Genomic DNA, 18,131 nt, shown 5'->3' on the forward strand with positions numbered 1-18,131 from the left:
CATGATCGTCACTGAAAATCTCAGAAACCGAATATTTCAGAACACCGCCCCTGACCGGTACGGTAACTGTTAACGTTACTGTTGTTCAAAATCTCCAACAAGAGCATAGGCTCTTGCTGACGTTTAAGCATGCAAACATTTTAATAAAAGTGACACTAGCCTACCCTTCAAATACAGTTTCTCCGAATGTATTTATTATTTTAGATAGTTATTATCATGATAATCCATGTCCAAGAGTCAATATCCTCGGATGAGATGGTTTTTATTCGCTACTCATTTGACACGATGAACATACACTTACCTCATCAAACTTTTATTTTGGCACTTCCAGTTATCTGCATTTTTAATTTGCATATTAGTTAAATATTTAGTTTCAACCGAAACATTTAGATTCAACATTTATATTTATATTTAACATTTATATTTAACATTTAGATTTAGATTTAGCATTTAGATTTAACATTTAGATATAACATTTAGATTTAACATCTATATTTAGATTTAACATTTAGATTTAGATTTAACATTTAGATTTAACATTTAATATTTAGATTTAAATATTTAAAATATCCTTAAGTTGACAAATGTTGTAAATGTGCTAAAAAGTGACCATCAACATACCAGTTTTTTAAACATTGTTTGAAGCTAAATGTGACAAAATGTTACTTTTCAGCGTGAGCTGCTTTACAAACGGCACCCCATAAGTACACCGGTATTAGGGACACTAAATATAAAGTGGGACCGTTTATTTATTAGGCCTATTTGAGAGCTTGCATCCAGTTTTCTGCAATTACATGACAGTGTTCTTATATTACAATAAAGCGTTCGCCACATTTGCACAGGAATTATATGATGCGCAATAATGTGGAATACCTGCAATTTCCCGCACGGACATTCAGACTATAATTGACAGGAGACGTATGCATGTCAAACTCACTGTCGGAGAGAAAGAGAGACGCAGATTGTATTGGTGTATATTCGGTAGATGCTGTGGAAAATGAGTAATGGAACCGTGTCAGAAATTTCTGTAAAATAAACATATTTTTGATAACATTACCATGTAGTTTGTTTCTCCAAGCTTTGAGTACATAAATTACAGTAGCCCCTCACTGCAGAACACAAGATCCAGGGGGTGGAGCTGGATCTCGTCCCACTGCATTTTGATTGGACATATGGCAGATTAACATAATATTTTGTAATAAAGTCGTATATAAAGTTATTCTTGTGATGGAAAAACAAACTTGCTAAAAACATTTTTTTCTTACCCACTGGGGTTCTTCGGTCTCTCCTGACCAAAAAGTTTAAAAATATTTTTTTTTTTTAAATAGTAGCTTCATAGGAATGGCACGAAACTTTGTGACTTTTATGGTACTTGATATATGAACACACATAGGAAATTAATCGGACTTTGGCAAAAATACGAAAATACAGAGATTGTTTTTGTGTGTACAATCTACAAATCAGCCACAATGCCTAAAACAAAGTACACAACAGAGAAGGGGTGAATATCTAAAATATCATGAGTGCAAAACACAAACACACACACACACACACACACACACACACTTATACACACATAAACATACACACACAAATGATTGGGTGTCACTGTGTAAAATGTGTGAAATAAAATAAATTATTTAACCACAAAGTAATGAGTAATGCACACAGCAATGAAAGCATGTAAGCACACACACACAGAGAAATATGAGACTGTAACAGGGACAATTGAGAATATGTGGAATAAAATCAATGATTCAAAAAAATAGGCAGACATTGGATCCAAAATGCAAAAGTCTCACACTGTGTTTCTGTCTTGAACACACAGGCATGTGTTTACACACACACATAGAGTAATGTGACACTGTAACAGAGAAACTTGAGAATATGTGAAATGAAATCAATGTATCAAACAAAGGGAAGACACTGGGTCCAAAATGCAAACGCCACACACCGTCTCTCTCTTGAAAACATGTAAACACACACACACACACACTCTCTCTCTCACACACACACACACACAAGATGTGAAAACAAGCATCATTTGCACAAAGTGCAATCATCCAATTTGCAAGAGACACACAGTTATGATCTGTGACGTTCAAGAAACACTAAATGGGGTTAAGTGAGGTTAACTAAAGTATGGGAGCAGGGCCACTCCTCAAGCAATCACCTGACTTCCAAACCTCCATATGTACAGGGCCACCTCACACCACTCTGCTAGTCTCGTTCTCGAGATCCACCCTTCCCTCCCTTTCTCATCCATTCAACCAACCTTATCCCACATTATTTTCTATCAGATTGTATCAGGGGGTCCTCATTGTCTGGACTACATATACGCTAGAGACGGTACCCCCACCCTGAGTCTCCCTGAGCCATCAATTCAAGATTCCCTGATCAACCTGACCATCATCCCATTCCCTCGACCCCTTCATCCTCTTTCTACTCTTCCCCAGTTGCATAGCTGGTTTGTGGCGTGGTCCTAGCTAGTGAATTACAGTTAGTATTAATCTGCATACAGTTAGTATGCAGATAATAAGTAAATATAGTTAGGATTATATTTAAAACACTTAGTTATTTATTTTTATTTTTCTATTTTCCATTTACAGTTTTATAATTTTTATACTTTTGCTGTTATTTTTTTTTTTGTTCATAATTGCTGTTGCCTTTTGAATATGAGTCACTGTTCAATGAACAGTACAAAAAACAGATTTAATTAAAATGTTTATTTTAACAGGTTTATAAAAAAAAAATGTTATGATGAATGAATTGCATTTTTATTAAATTAGAATTAAAACAATGGGTAACAAAATGCTTTCCATTTGTTCTCTTTATAACACAATGCTCAGCTTTGACTGTGTTATAAAGTTAAACTGGCACTTCAAATTACCATTTAAACCAAACAAACAAACAAACAGAAAACTTATATATATATTCAAATCAACAACCTAAAAAATTTAGAAAATATGTGCAAAAACAACTAGGGAATTTACAAGCCTTGCTATAGTGTACATCAATCTAGTGGTTAACAATGGTATTGCATGATATTATTGGCCACTACTCCCACCAGGTGGCACCAGTCTGACTTAAAAAAACGGATTTTAAAGGCCTAGTATCTATTTTAACCTGTAATACAGCATTAATTGAAAAATAATGAAAATTATATATATATATATATATTATTTCATGAGGGAAAATAGATCATAATTATTGCATAAATATTATTACCATAAAATTCAAAAGAATAAATATTATTGAATAAAAATATATTACATTGATTTTATTGGGGGGAAAAATATTTGATTTCAGGAGTCTGGTCACTTTTGACCACGAAGGTCCTGAGTGTGACTCCTAAATGAAGAACCTCAGAGGGTTAAATAATGCTTTAAATGCTTAGTTACAATCACTGTAGTTTGTTCAATGTGGGAATGGGTGCACATATTAATTATGGGCAACAACCAAATATTTTAATATTTACAGTTATAAGTAAGAATAAAAACAAGTGTTTTCTTTGATTGGCTAATTCTTTACCCCTCTCAGTAGTCCATTTTATACTTCAAATTAATAAGTGGGCACATCTGTTTTTATTATATTGGTATTAAATCAAGTGTCTATTACATATTTTCTAATCAAGTAGAAAAGAAGTGTGCTTTCATCCACTGATCGTGATCATTAATAGAAAACTGCAGTAAGACAATATTATTTAATTGGACGGCAATGTGGAGCTAAAAAGCTAAATGTTTGCCCTACCTCTTTACTGTTCCCACATCTCAGACCTCAAATACATAAAGTATTACCTTATTAGACATTTTTTGAAGTACAGAATATAAGAAAATACTATGCACAATTTATTGAAACAACCAATTCTTTATTTACCCTCGTAAGATCCACTCTCATTGGATCCATGCAAACCTCATAGGTGACCCATTTCAACCTCAAAAAAGTGAGTTATCACTGAAAGGTGAGGAGTTTGCATCTATGGCACTACATGCACACAACACTCAAAGAAGGTCAAAACAGATTTGTCAGAACTCGCTGCAGAAGCCTGGGTTGGTGTTGAGTTCTTCTCTTCTTCCTCGACCTAAATATCCTACAGGTTAGCAAAGATAGAAAACAACTTGCAACAACTAACACAACATACCTGGAATACAATTTTTGAATAGGTCTCCACACTGCATATACGTTTCCAATCTGTACATTTCGTAAAACTCTGCCTTGTAGTATGAGGAGAAATCACTCCAATTTGTGACACCTGTAGACATGTAAACGTACACACATTCAAAAATCCACAAGGGTGGAATTAATTAACTGATTGTTCAAGCAAATAACAAGAATTTCTTAAGATTTTTTACAAATACGTAAAAAGTTATACAAAAACTACTGGGGGAGACTTGGGATCGTCTTCTGAAGGCTTCCCTCGTCACAAGGTCTCTGAAGCAAATGCACACAAGGGCCAGCGTCAGAATTGCCTCGTCACCCTCGTGGAGAACAACATAGATAAAAATGTCCTCCAGAACAGATACTGACAAATGTAAGCAAACAAATGAAGAAATATGAAGATATTGGCCCCAGTGCCCAGTTTTTGAATGTATCTGTCTTTGTTTTGGGTATTAATGTTTGTAGTGGGAAAGACCAGTATGCTGAGAGCAGTGCTGGTTAAAACTAGTTATAAATAGTAAAAGTAAATAGTTACTGTTATTTAATATCAGTTATTTCATATATAATTGAACTAACACTGTGTATAGACTGTACAACATGTATACACAAATACATAGTTGATTTAACATCTGCATTTAAAGTCTAACGTTAAAATGCATGCTTTTTATGTACCCTTCTCACTTTAAATACTTTGTCCAATTCTCACAATAAACTAGTTGTGTATTAGCATGAATATTGCTGGGATATTGCCTGTTTATTATTACTTAACATATATAGCACATATTAATGTCTTATTCTTCAAAACCTTATTCTAAATATTTAATCCTAACCAATTCTTAAACTTAACAACTACTTTACTAAGTATTACTAAGCAGTAATTAGGATCACGTGATAATCTAAAGTGTGAACAGAATAATTTATGTAGTTACTTGAAAGAATTAAAAAGAAACATTTCATGTCTATCCTTGTATCATTAACTTGTCAAGGTTGATACAGGATTTAGAAAGTAATTCATAATAAGAAATTAAATACTTTCTGGAGACAGTAATTTGTACAGTAATTTAGAGTAACCCAACACTGGCTGAGAGTTAAAATTTCTAAAATGAACAATTGCTAGTGACTCAGACAGTATACCACAAGAATTCCATGGTCCTTGAGACAACTGTTCATGTAGTTCACTTGGTCCTCCTTGAGGCTTCCCTTTAACACAGTAAATGGTGTCAGAAATAAAACGAAGAAAGTTTAAACTTTGGAAAGACAGCAATGTTTTGCAAATCAGGTTCTCAACTTTTATGGCTCAGGCACTTTAATACTAAATTCAGTCAGCAATCATGAATGGACTTTCCTTTTAACCATGTTTGGGCAATAATAACAGTGAAAATGAGCCTGTTCTCTACACTGCAAGTTGCAAAAATATATATTTTAATTTTACAGTAAAAAAGGGATGACATTTCACATTGGCATAAATTGTGGTAATGCAGGCATGATAGAACCATAGACTGGATAGGACTGATTAAATAAATTAACAATTAATGCATAATTTGGATTATGACAATTGCTGATAAGATAATTCTGTGTAGGACTTGGTAATTAGTCTAATGAAAGATGCATGCTAAAAGAGGTCAACAATACGTTATTGTATTGTTCAAGTCTTACAATACTATGAGGCTTCCATTAAACAAATTAGGCTACTGAGCAACCATTAATGTCAATAAAATAATATTAACAATAATTAAAAAAAAAGCCAACTTACCTTATCTTTGCCAAAGATAAGTGGTTGCAGACATGATTCTTCACCACATGAACTTCCATGGTGGGTTTGAACCACTGATCTATATATGACTGGATCACTCATCGCGTTCTAAACTGCCAACAAACAGTGAAGCCACTGTAAGTGTTCAATCAACCATTTTATTAATACCTACCATAGATTGTATAAAAACATGAAAGTAGTGTCCGTGATGTCACCCGTAGACTTCTGAAGTGTGTTTTTGACAGTAAAAGAAATAGACACAGCAACCCCACTGGATTCAACTGAGACAAGTGAAGTTGATAAGAAGCACACACTTCCTGGGGGTCGAGCGTACTGCGCAGACTCAAACTGAGCTTGATGATATAAATATCATGTGGGCAAGCCTTCTCTCCTCGCAGTGCCAAGAGAAATCTGAATTACCCACCAAATCTTGAAGACGTTATTGAATAATTTTGCCCAATTGCTTTTATGGACTCTCTATGGGCTTCTCCCCTGACTTTATGCCTCCACGTCCCCCCGAATGCCTCATAGACAGTAAAAATTGCCTGCCAGCGTCTCCTCCTGTCCATACGGTAATTTCTCTACTGTGCGACAGAGAGTTGCAGGTTATGACACAGTCATTAGCTTATTTTTACAAGAACTGCTTCTACTGTGCATTTAGAAATTTCTAGAATCTCTGTTCCAGGTTTTTTATTAGTGTAAAAATTTTTCCGAATTACTTTTCCAAAAATAAAAAATTAAGTAAGTGAAATTTTCACTTATTTTTCACAAAATCTTGAAGTGTTCCTGTAGCTCAGTGGTAGAACATTGCATTAGCAAGTGCAAGTTTGGGGGGTTCGATTCCTCGGCAGTAGCGGAGCCAAAGGGCCAGACGAAGTCCTTGCCACCCCTGTTGCCACCCCTGTTGCCACCCCGCTGAAAACATTACACTGTTTGATTTTTACGAACATTCATTCAGTATTCAAACAGCGCGCGCGCCTCGTCCGGTTACAGCAGGATACACGGTAAAACTCTGTCTAACATTATATATTCACATTGATCTGTAGATAAAAGGCTGTGGATTTGCATAAAATGACTTTATTGTGTGTATTTGTATTTCATATTTGTTGCTGTTTTAACGACTCACTACCATGTGCCTGCTAAGTTAGATCACACACATCACAAGGACTATGAATCGGCATCAAACGCACAACAACTGGAATTTAAAACTGTGAAGAAACAAGTGATCAATAAAGTGTTGGACGGATATACACTAGGATTTGTGCGCTCGACATTACTTCACTTTGTGCCGTGAACTTCTAAATGCGCACTGTGATCCCATTTTGCTTTGAGCACATCATTCTGCACCCGCTGTTTTGAAGCGTTTCTGTCACGCTATCAGTCTCTGTTTCCTGGGTGTCCCCTAGTGAGCGCACTTCTCCTTAGGCACTTCACCATAGGCACTTTAATTCCGCTTGTCTGGTCATGTCGTCACAGTAATTGCACTCCAATTAAATCGCACAGGTGTTGACTATCCTTAGTCATTAGTCTCCCTATATAGAGCTGTCTTTCTCTGTCGTCTTTATGGAGTCCTTACCCTATGTGTCTCATGCTCTCGTTCCCCCAGACTTCCTCTACCTTCTCGTTCTTCCGAGTTCCCCGTTTCATCCGGTTCCCTTTTTGTTTGGTTTGTCTCTCAAGACAGTTTTATTTTGTGTTTAACCTGTTTGTGCAATAAACCTTACCTGCTATTGGATCTTACCCTTTCCTTGTGTTTTTCCCTTAACCCAACCGTGACAGAAGGACTCCATCATGCCTAGATCCAGCGGTGTGAGATTTCGAATCTGTTCCCCAGCCACCATGGAGGAACGGAGGAGGAGATTCCGGAACTTAACCACCCTTCATCAAAAGGGAAGCGAGGTGGGTGGCCTGGCGCAATTGTTTTGGACTTTGGCAGTCGGGTTAGGTTACAATGATGCAGCACTTAAAGATTTGTTTAATAATTGCCTGGATGATCCTTTACCTCAATGGGAGATGAAGGGGTTAGAGATCCTGGACTTTTGGGGGTTTACCAAATACCTGCACCATCGTGCTCAGTGGGATGCAACAACCACACCAGAAGTTCCAGACAAGACTGCCACCTGCCCAGCGCCACCGCACAAGATGGCCGCCAGCCCAGCGCCACAGCACAAGATGGCCGCCAGCCCAGCGCCACAGCACAAGATGGCCGCCAGCCCAGCGCCACAGCACAAGATGGCCGCCAGCCTAACACCACAGCACAGGATTGCCGCCAGCCCAGAGCCACAGCTTAAATGGTAAATGGTAAATGGACTGCATTTATATAGCGCTTTCAACAGACCAAATGGCCATCCAAAGCGCTTTACAATTTGCCTCACATTCACCCATTCACACACACATTCACACACCGACGGCGGTGTCTGCCATACAAGGCGCCATCCAGCTCGTCGGGAGCAGCTGGGGTTAGGTGTCTTGCTCAAGGACACCTCGACACTTGGTCAGGTGGAGCCGGGGATTGAACCACCAACCTTCCGGTTTGTAGACAACCTACATGAACCACTGAGCCACTGCTGCCTTAAGATGGACGACTCAACGCCTGAGTCTCCAGACAAGGTGCCGCCGACTCGCCATCGTGGAGGACGGAGGAGGAGGAGACAGGCGTCGACCGTCCCTCAAGGTCTGGAGAAAGTCCCAGAGGCCGAGGCTGTTCCCGAGGCGGAGCCCGATGCAGTTCCCGAGGCGGAGCCCGATGCAGTTCCCGAGGCGGAGCCCGATGCAGTTCCCGAGGCGGAGCCCGAGGCGGTGCCCAATGCCGAGGTGGTGCCCAATGCCGAGGCGGTGCCCGATGCTGTTCCAGAGGCCGATACCGATGCTGTTCCCGAGGCGGTGCCCGAGGTGGTGCCCAATGCCGAGGCGGTGCCCGATGCAGTTCCCGAGGAGGTGCCCGATGCCGAGGCGGTGCCCGAGGCTGTTCCAGAGGCCGATGCGGTGCCCGATGCCGAGGCGGAGCCCGATGCTGTTCCCGAGGCCGATGCTGTGCCCGAGGCTGTTCCCGATGCCGAGGCAGTTCCCGAGGCAGTTCCCGAGGCGGTGCCCGATGCCGAGGCGGTGCCCGATGCCGAGGCGGTGCCCGATGCTGTTCCCGATGCCGATGCAGTTCCCGAGGCGGTGCCCGATGCCGAGGCGGTGCCCGATGCCGATGCGGTGCCCGATGCTGTTCCTGATGCAGTTCCCGAGGCGGAGCCCGAGGCTGTTCCCGATGCCGAGGCGGTGCCCGATGCCGAGGCGGAGCCCGATGCTGTTCCCGATGCCGATGCAGTTCCCGAGGCGGTGCCCGATGCCGAGGCGGTGCCCGATGCCGAGGCGGTGCCCGATGCCGAGGCGGAGCCCGATGCTGTTCCCGATGCCGATGCAGTTCCCGAGGCGGTACCCGATGCCGAGGCGGTACCCGATGCCGAGGCGGTGCCCGATGCCGAGGCTGTTCCCGAGGCCGATGCTGTTCCCGAGGCCGATGCTGTTCCCGAGGCCGATGCTGTTCCCGAGGCCGATGCTGTTCCCGAGGCGGTGCCCGATGCTGTTCCAGAGGCCGATGCTGTTCCCGATGCAGTTCCCGAGGCGGTTTCCGATGCCGATGCAGTTCCCGAGGCGGTGCCCGATGCCGAGGCGGAGCCCGATGCTGTTCCCGATGCCGATGCAGTTCCCGAGGCGGTGCCCGATGCCGATGCGGTGCCCGATGCCGATGCGGTGCCCGATGCCGAGGCGGAGCCCGATGCTGTTCCAAAGGCCGATGCCGATGCTGTTCCCGATGCAGTTCCCGAGGCGGTGCCCGAGGCTGTTCCCGATGCCGATGCAGTTCCCGAGGCGGTGCCCGATGCCGAGGCGGTACCCGATGTTGTTCCAGAGGCCGATGCGGTGCCCGATGCCGAGGCGGTGCCCGATGCTGTTCCAGAGGCCGACGCGGTGCCCGATGCTGTTCCAGAGGCCGATGCGGTGCCCGATGCCGAGGCGGAGCCCGATGCTGTTCCCGAGGCCGATGCTGTTGCCGAGGCGGTGCCCGATGCGGTGCCCGATGCCGAGGCGGAGCCCGATGCTGTTCCAGAGGCCGATGCCGATGCTGTTCCCGATGCAGTTCCCGAGGCGGTGCCCGAGGCTGTTCCCGATGCAGTTCCCGAGTCGGTGCCCGATGCCGAGGCGGTGCCCGATGCTGTTCCAGAGGCCGATGCGGTGCCCGATGCCGAGGCGGTGCCCGATGCTGTTCCAGAGGCCGATGCTGTTCCCGAGGCGGTGCCCGAGGCTGTTCCAGAGGCCGATGCCGAGGCGGTGCCCGATGCCGAGGCGGTGCCCGATGCCGAGGCGGTGCCCGATGCCGAGGCGGTGTCCGATGCTGTTCCAGAGGCCGATGCGGTGCCCGATGCCGAGGCGGAGCCCGATGCTGTTCCCGAGGCCGATGCTGTTCCCGAGGCCGAGGCGGTGCCCGAGGCCGTTCCAGAGGCCGATGCCGAGGCGGTGCCCGAGGCGGTGCCCGATGCTGTTCCGGAGGCCGAGGCGGTGCCCAAGGCCGAGGCGGTGTCCGATGCTTTTCCGGAGGCCTAGGCGGGGCCCGAAGCCGAGGCGGTGTCCGTTGCGGTTCCGGAGACCGAGGCGGGGCCCGAAACCTTTCCCGATGCGGTGCCGGAGGCCGTTCCCGATGCAGTGCCCGAGACCACTTCGCCCTGGGGGACTCCGACGGTGACCATGAGGACGTGGTGGTCATCCGCTCCGCCCTGGGGGACTCCGGCGGTGACCAAGAGGACGTGGTGGTCATCCGCTCCGCCCTGGGGGACTCCGGCGGTGACCAAGAGGACGTGGTGGCCTTCCGCTCCGCCCTGGGGGGGCTTCTGCTTTGACCACATGGGGGTGATGGCCCTCTGTTCCGCCCGGGTGGGCATCACCTAATGTCCTCCATTTACCAATGTTTTTGTTTTCATTTGTTTTTTGTTTTTTCTATTTTCCTCCGTTGGACCTGGCCCTCCGTCCCTCCCCTCTTTCCTTCCGCCGGTCCACCACCCTCCTGGACTCCTTGTTTTGTGTTACACCTTCCTGTCTCTACCTTTCCATCACGTCTGGTTGTTCCGTCTCTTTTCTTCCATTTTACCTGGTTGTCCTGTCTTTGTCTCTGTCTCTCCATTCCACCTGGTTGTTTGTCTCTGTTTTCTGACCCTCCGTCCCTCCCCCTAGTCCGCCTCCGCTTCACCTCCCTCCTACCTCTTTTTCTGTTGGGTTTTCCGGGGTTTCAGGTGGAGCATCTGGTAGCTGCTCCGTAGGGGAGGGGGTAATGTCACGCTATCAGTCTCTGTTTCCTGGGTGTCCCCTAGTGAGCGCACTTCTCCTTAGGCACTTCACCATAGGCACTTTAATTCCGCTTGTCTGGTCATGTCGTCACAGTAATTGCACTCCAATTAAATCGCACAGGTGTTGACTATCCTTAGTCATTAGTCTCCCTATATAGAGCTGTCTTTCTCTGTCGTCTTTATGGAGTCCTTACCCTATGTGTCTCATGCTCTCGTTCCCCCAGACTTCCTCTACCTTCTCGTTCTTCCGAGTTCCCCGTTTCATCCGGTTCCCTTTTTGTTTGGTTTGTCTCTCAAGACAGTTTTATTTTGTGTTTAACCTGTTTGTGCAATAAACCTTACCTGCTATTGGATCTTACCCTTTCCTTGTGTTTTTCCCTTAACCCAACCGTGACAGTTTCATATTATCATATTATCGTTTTGCGCACTGAAAGATTATTAAAAGCCTATATTTTTTATACCTAGCCTACACAATACATTTAAAATAAGCATAATTTAATTGTATATTATTTATGTGTAGTGTAGGCTATATAAATATACTATATACTAATAGTAATTTGTTTTTATTAACATGTTTACACTTTATAAAGTTACTGTGCAGATTTTTTCTAGTTTAATAAAAAGTTTAATAAAAATACATTATACATTTATGTAATATTTAAAGATGTTAACTGTAATCTTACAATGCAAAATGATAACTTAAAAAGGATAAAATTCATCACAATTAAGTATGTGGATATTTGCCACGGGGCGAAGGCTTCAATAACCTCTCTCTCTTTTGACCATACATGTGTTTGCATCCCTGATAGTAGATGTGACTGAGATACATATTTGAATGTATATAACTGCCTTGTCCTGCCTTGTTTTGACATGTCCAAGTTTACCTCAGTTTTTGTTTACTACTGTACTTGATTAGTCCAAGGAGCACTTTGAATACTTGTTGTTTTTGCTGTATACTTAATACATATATAAGTGTGTACATTTTGGAAAATAAACAACTTTAATTTAATCTGTATACATTTTGTGGAAAATAATTTATTTTTAGTGTAATTGAACACTTTGTATATTGACTCCCCAAAGTAATACCTTGCCACCCCTTTGCCACCCCTGTTTTTAAAGTCTAGCTCTGCCACTGTTCCCCGGGAACACATGATGGGTAAAAATTGTTGCCTGAATGCACTGTAAGACACTTTGGATAAAAGTGTCTGCTAAATGCATTAATTTAATATTATTTAATTAAAATTTACTCAATAAAATGTACTTATTCATTTTTTTATTTTTACTTCACTTAGTTAAGTAGATTCACTTAATTTCCAAATGTGTTAAATTTACTTGAAAAATGCTTGTGCAAAAACTTGCCAAATAAAAATTAAGTAAATTTACTTATTGTTTTTTTCAGTGTTGTTCTAGTCTCCGCTGTCTTTCAGGGCAGTAGAGGTCCTTTCTAGGTGCTGATCCACCATCTGGTCTGGATGCGTACTGGATCCGGGCGACTGCAGTGACCCTCTGATCTGGATACAGACTGGATCTGGTGGCTACGGTGACCTCGGAATAAGAGAGAAACAGACTTATATTAGCGTAGATGCCATTCTTCTAATGATGTAGCAAGTACATAGGGTGTTATGGGAAGTGTTCCCGGTTCCGGTTTACCTAATTAATGCAGCCTAAAAATCCTTTAACGGATTTCGATATTAAAAAGCATATTATTATGTTATGTGTAAGCCAGGTTAAAGATATGTGTCTTTAATCTAGATCAAAACTGCAAGAATGTGGCTGCTTTCCGAACAATGTTAGGTAGGTTATTCCAGAGTTTAGTCGCCAAATAGGAAAAGGATCTGCCGCCCGCAGTTGATTTTGATATTCTAGGTATTATCAAATTGCCTGAGTTTTGAGAACATAGCGGACATTGGATTATAATGTAAAAGGAGCTGATTCAAATACTGAGGTGCTAAACCATTCAGGGCTTTATAAGTAATAAGCAATATTTTAAAATCTATATGATGTTTGATAGGGAGCCAGTGCAGTGTTGACAGGACCGGGCTAATATGGTCATACTTCCTGGTTCTAGTAAGAACTCTTGCTGCTGCATTTTGGACTACCTGTAATTTTTTTTATTAAGCATGCAGAACAACCACCCAATAAAGCATTACAATAATCTAACCTTGAGGTCATAAATGCATGGATTAACATTTCTGCATTTGACATTTAGAGCATATATATATATTAGGGGTGTAACGGTTCACAAAATTCACGGTTCGGTTCGATACGATACACTGATGTCACGGTTCGGTTCGGTTCGGTTCGATACGTTTTAGATACAGCAAAATGTAAAAACATCTCAACTTTTCAGAATGCCGCAAGCGCACCGCGGGTCATGTGACAAGAACTAACCAATCAGCTTCATCCTTTCCCGTAACAACGTTGAGAGCTCAGCCAAGATGAAGGATCAGCTGATCATAGTTGTATATGGATTGCAATTTTGAAATAAATTTAGTAGCAGAGCTACTGCAAGCGATTTTTAGAGCTGCAAATCCATTTATCCTTCGCTGAAATTTCCGCGTCTCATGGAGAGAGCACGTCATTGTTGCTTAGCAAAGACAGACGCCTCATGAGCGCTTCTGCTCAAGCGCTTTGGAAAGGAGGAGAAAGACGCGCTTAGCGTTTTCCACGCGTTTTTAGGCACGATATGTGAACGGCCCCTAAGGCGCTCGCTCACTCAGCACGCGCTGAAGGCTCGTTGCAAAATGTCGAATGCCTTTAACAGACCAGAAATATAAGATCCTAAAATAACCAACAGGTCTGGTGTTTGGGTTGGATTCCCTGTAAGCTATAGTTTCTAAATGCTGCAGGGATAGTTTGCTGCGTGCATGTTTCTCCTTTTTTTCGTCTTTTCCCAGATAGTAGTGACGCATATATCCCAGATATACCCGCTGGTGTTTTTTTTTTTTTTTTTTTATTCCCGCTGGTGTACCCTGTCATGTTGCAGATGCGACATACCGTTGTTTTTTTATCCACCACTCTCTTGCCATCACCATTATAGCTTAAAGGGAATCCAAAGTGCACCCAAACACCAGACCTGTTGGTTATTGGAGGATCTTCTCATTTCTAGTCTGTTAAACGCATTGGCTATTTTGCAACGAGCCTTCAGCGCGTACTGAGTGAGCGAGCGCCTGCTGAGTAGCCTAACATAAACATATAAGATGGTGTTTTTTTCTTCTTCGGGAGTGTCAGGGGCGTTGCCTGTTACGTTGTTTGGGTTATTGGGCTACCTTGTTGAACGCATATCATTATATTTCTCTCTCTCTCTTTTTTTTTTTTTTTCAAATATAATTAATTACTCCAACGAACCGTTCGGTATACATAATGCGTACCGCGTACCGAACCGAAAGCGTCGTACCGAACGGTTCAATACGAATACGCGTATCGTTACACCCCTAATATATATATATATATATATATATATATATATATATATATATATATATATATATATATATATATACACACACACACACATACATGTGTGGATATATAGAACCCCCCCCCACCCCACACACACACATAAAAGTAAATTTGTTACTAGCTTAGTAATAACGTGTCTGTGTGAAGTTTAAATTAAAAATACTTACTGTTGTTTATGCACATGCACACAAACGACGCAGACATTCAACGTTGTCAACGTTTTAAGTGTTAGTAAAGACCAAAGATTGTTTTTTTTTTACTTTCCGCCACGGCAAACACCATTTTTTTTTTTTTTACGGTTGGTAAACAATACAAATTATCTTCTTATCGATGCTTCTTCCTGTTTCAAAATAAATTATGGCGTTATTTTTTAGTCAAATGTTATGAACGTGTAAGACATTCTCACAAGCACATTATGTCATTTCACACGCGCAAAAATGAACCTTCAGCTGGCATGATAAAAGTACTTGGGCACAAATTCAACAACGCGAGAGGTGTACATGTAGCTGCGAGCGAGCGCCTGGCATACTCTCATAGGTTAACTCTGCTTGTACAGTGGAATCCTGCTCGCGCGCAGCGGACTTCTGCTCGCAAGGTGCTGTTTTGCTCGCGCAGTGGATTTCTGCTCCCTCGAGTCTACATGACTTTTGACAATTTGGGGGCGGAAACCAAGGAGGGCACTGACCCTCTTACGATTGGTCACTTTCACAGAGGGACATCCTTGTACCTTGATTGACAGCTCTAATTACAGGGAGCACGGAGTTGGGTTAAGTTACCACCGAAGAAGAGTGGGAATGAATTAGAATGAGTTTTCTAATATACATAAAATGTCTCTCAACATAATGCTGCGCAGATCATAGTTAAATCAATTACCATCAATTAATATATTAGCGAACGATGAAAGCCTACGTTTTATTAAGTAAGTTAACATGAACGTTACATATTTTCTAACTGAATCATAACAGAATTGTTTTCACATGTACTTTTCATGTGAAAACGTGTCAGATTACTTAACTGCAAGCCTGTTCCCTGAAAAAGCGGGAACGAGATGCTGCGCTCAATAGCGCTAATGAGAACATTCTTTGTTCGACTGGTTGTGAAACGTGTGTCAAACATGCCAATAATTGGCTTAAATAACCTCGGCAGGTGACGTCACTGATGACGTGCACCTGCAGGTTATAAATATACGTGAAACGGAAACATCCTCAGGTTACCCCTTTGTCTGAAGAGACGTCCGGACACGTCTCTTCAAAGCCCCTTTCACACTGCACGTCGGACCCGCAATATTCCCGTAACATTGCCTGGTCGCCTTCTGTGTGAAAGCAACCACGTCCCGGAATTGATTACCGAATCGAACCCGGGTCGGGGACATAGTAACATTGCGGTAGTCGATCCGGAACGAGCGCTGTGTGAACAAAAGCCAGATCTAATTCCGTATCGAAGTGATGATGCGCGTTATCGCGCGACTCTTTTACCGGCTGTTTTGAAGGAAGATCAACATTCGCGACGAAAACATATGTGCAAACTGTAATGAAGCAGAGATCAGTTAGTTCCTCACTTTCCGCGCTGACGCCGAGATCGTTTGCTTGCTTCAGTTAAAGTATAACGTGCCAAGTGTTGTCGACTCGTACATTACACGTCACACGCTGATGTCACGTGTCGTTACGGGATCTTCAAGGGTTGTGTGTGAAAGCACGCACATATACCGGGTCATCACTGGCAGTGTGAAAGTGCCAAATCTAGCGACCAGGGAACAATTACAGGAGCACTTTACCCCTGTATTTGCCGGAATGGCAGTGTGAAAGGGGCTCAAGATAAACTGGAGTGACTTTGTGTCAGACATGTCACTTTTCTCACATCTGATTGGTCCAACTTCAGTTTGAGATCTCTAACCCAGAACATAACCTGCCCAGGAGCAGGTTAGCCGTGGAGTGTAAGTTACTATGGCAATGAATGCAGCTAAAAGCCAAGCCACTTACATGGTACCTAAAACCCAGGATTGGTGCAAACTAAACTGAAACTTACCTGGCTAGCCAGCTAATCCAGCTTCATGGTACAAGCCCCAGGTATATTATGCATTTTTTATTGACATTGATATTTTTACATTTATTTCCAGAGAGATATTATTGAGTTTACAGGCTAAAGTGGTCTTGCTGTTGTAAACACTGTTGCTATTGTAGAAAAAAATATATATATTTGCGTCACATTTAAAATATAATTATATAATTAATTTCTGAATTGTTTTTATTTTAATAATGATAAATCAGAGAATGAGAAAATCTTAAGAAGCCTTACCAGTGTTGTGATAATTTTTTAAGGCACTCAACGTGTTAAAAAAATAAATAAGTACTGTAATATAATAAAAGTTTAGTCAAATAACATAAAAAAGACCAGACCCCTCGATGCCTGTGAAACTTTTCTCCCTCAAACAGCACGCTAGCGTTACTTCTACACTACAGGTTACACACAGCAACATATCTTCTCACATCACATTGTTCTTGTAAAATAATAATAAGTAAATAAACATCAAAATCATTTCACTGAGAATGAAACACCACTTACCAGCTGCCACGTTGTTGAAAATATCCTTTAGGAATTAAAAAATGCGCGTGCGGCGTGAGGATTCGTCCCGGTCAGGTGAAAGGTCATCATGTTGGTCATTTTATTTACGGCTTAATTATTATTAATAAATTGTACTAATATTATGATTGGGCGTGGGCAGGCATTCACAAAAGGGAATGTTATAACAAAAAAACTTCGAGGAAATTTTGCTTTGACAAAGGGCACTTAAGGGGCAAAGGAGCAGGTTCTCAAGTGAACCGGTTCTTTCGGACAATTTGATCAAATAAACCAATTGAAAAAAAACAAAAAAAAAAACGGTTCACCGGTTCTTTTGCGCTGGATGTAATGTCATTAGCGATGACTGCCCTTCATTCAAGCCTTCAGTTTACCCGCATGTATAACATAAGCAAAGAATCAGTTCACCAATCAATCACCAAAAGAATCAGTTCTGTTCAGACGAGCTGTGAGTCAGTCTGCTTCACACTGAATCACACATGCGCAGTATCATTAGCTCCTCGGTTTTTGAATCGGACGCGTCCGAAAGAAACGGTTCTCAGTTCAGTGTACAAATAAATGTCGAAATAAATAGAGCATCGCATTAGTTCAGTCAGGTCATGTTAGTCACGCTTGCACCAGCTGACAGTCAGCTGTTCCTGACGTTTACCAATCCAGACTCGACACCTATCACATGCGGTCAATTTAAATTCAGTGTCTCTCCATCGCATTGCTGCTTGCAATTAACTCCCTCCTCCAAACCCAACTCCACCAACTGAACATGTAATCTGATCTAACTTGTTCTTTCTTTACAGTGTCTTCATTGGAAGCAGACTCTATGACATTTTGTTTACAACTCATGTAATTGTGAATTG

The sequence above is a fragment of the Carassius auratus genome, chromosome 21 (assembly GCF_003368295.1).
Source record: "Carassius auratus strain Wakin chromosome 21, ASM336829v1, whole genome shotgun sequence".
Classification (NCBI taxonomy): domain Eukaryota; kingdom Metazoa; phylum Chordata; class Actinopteri; order Cypriniformes; family Cyprinidae; genus Carassius; species Carassius auratus.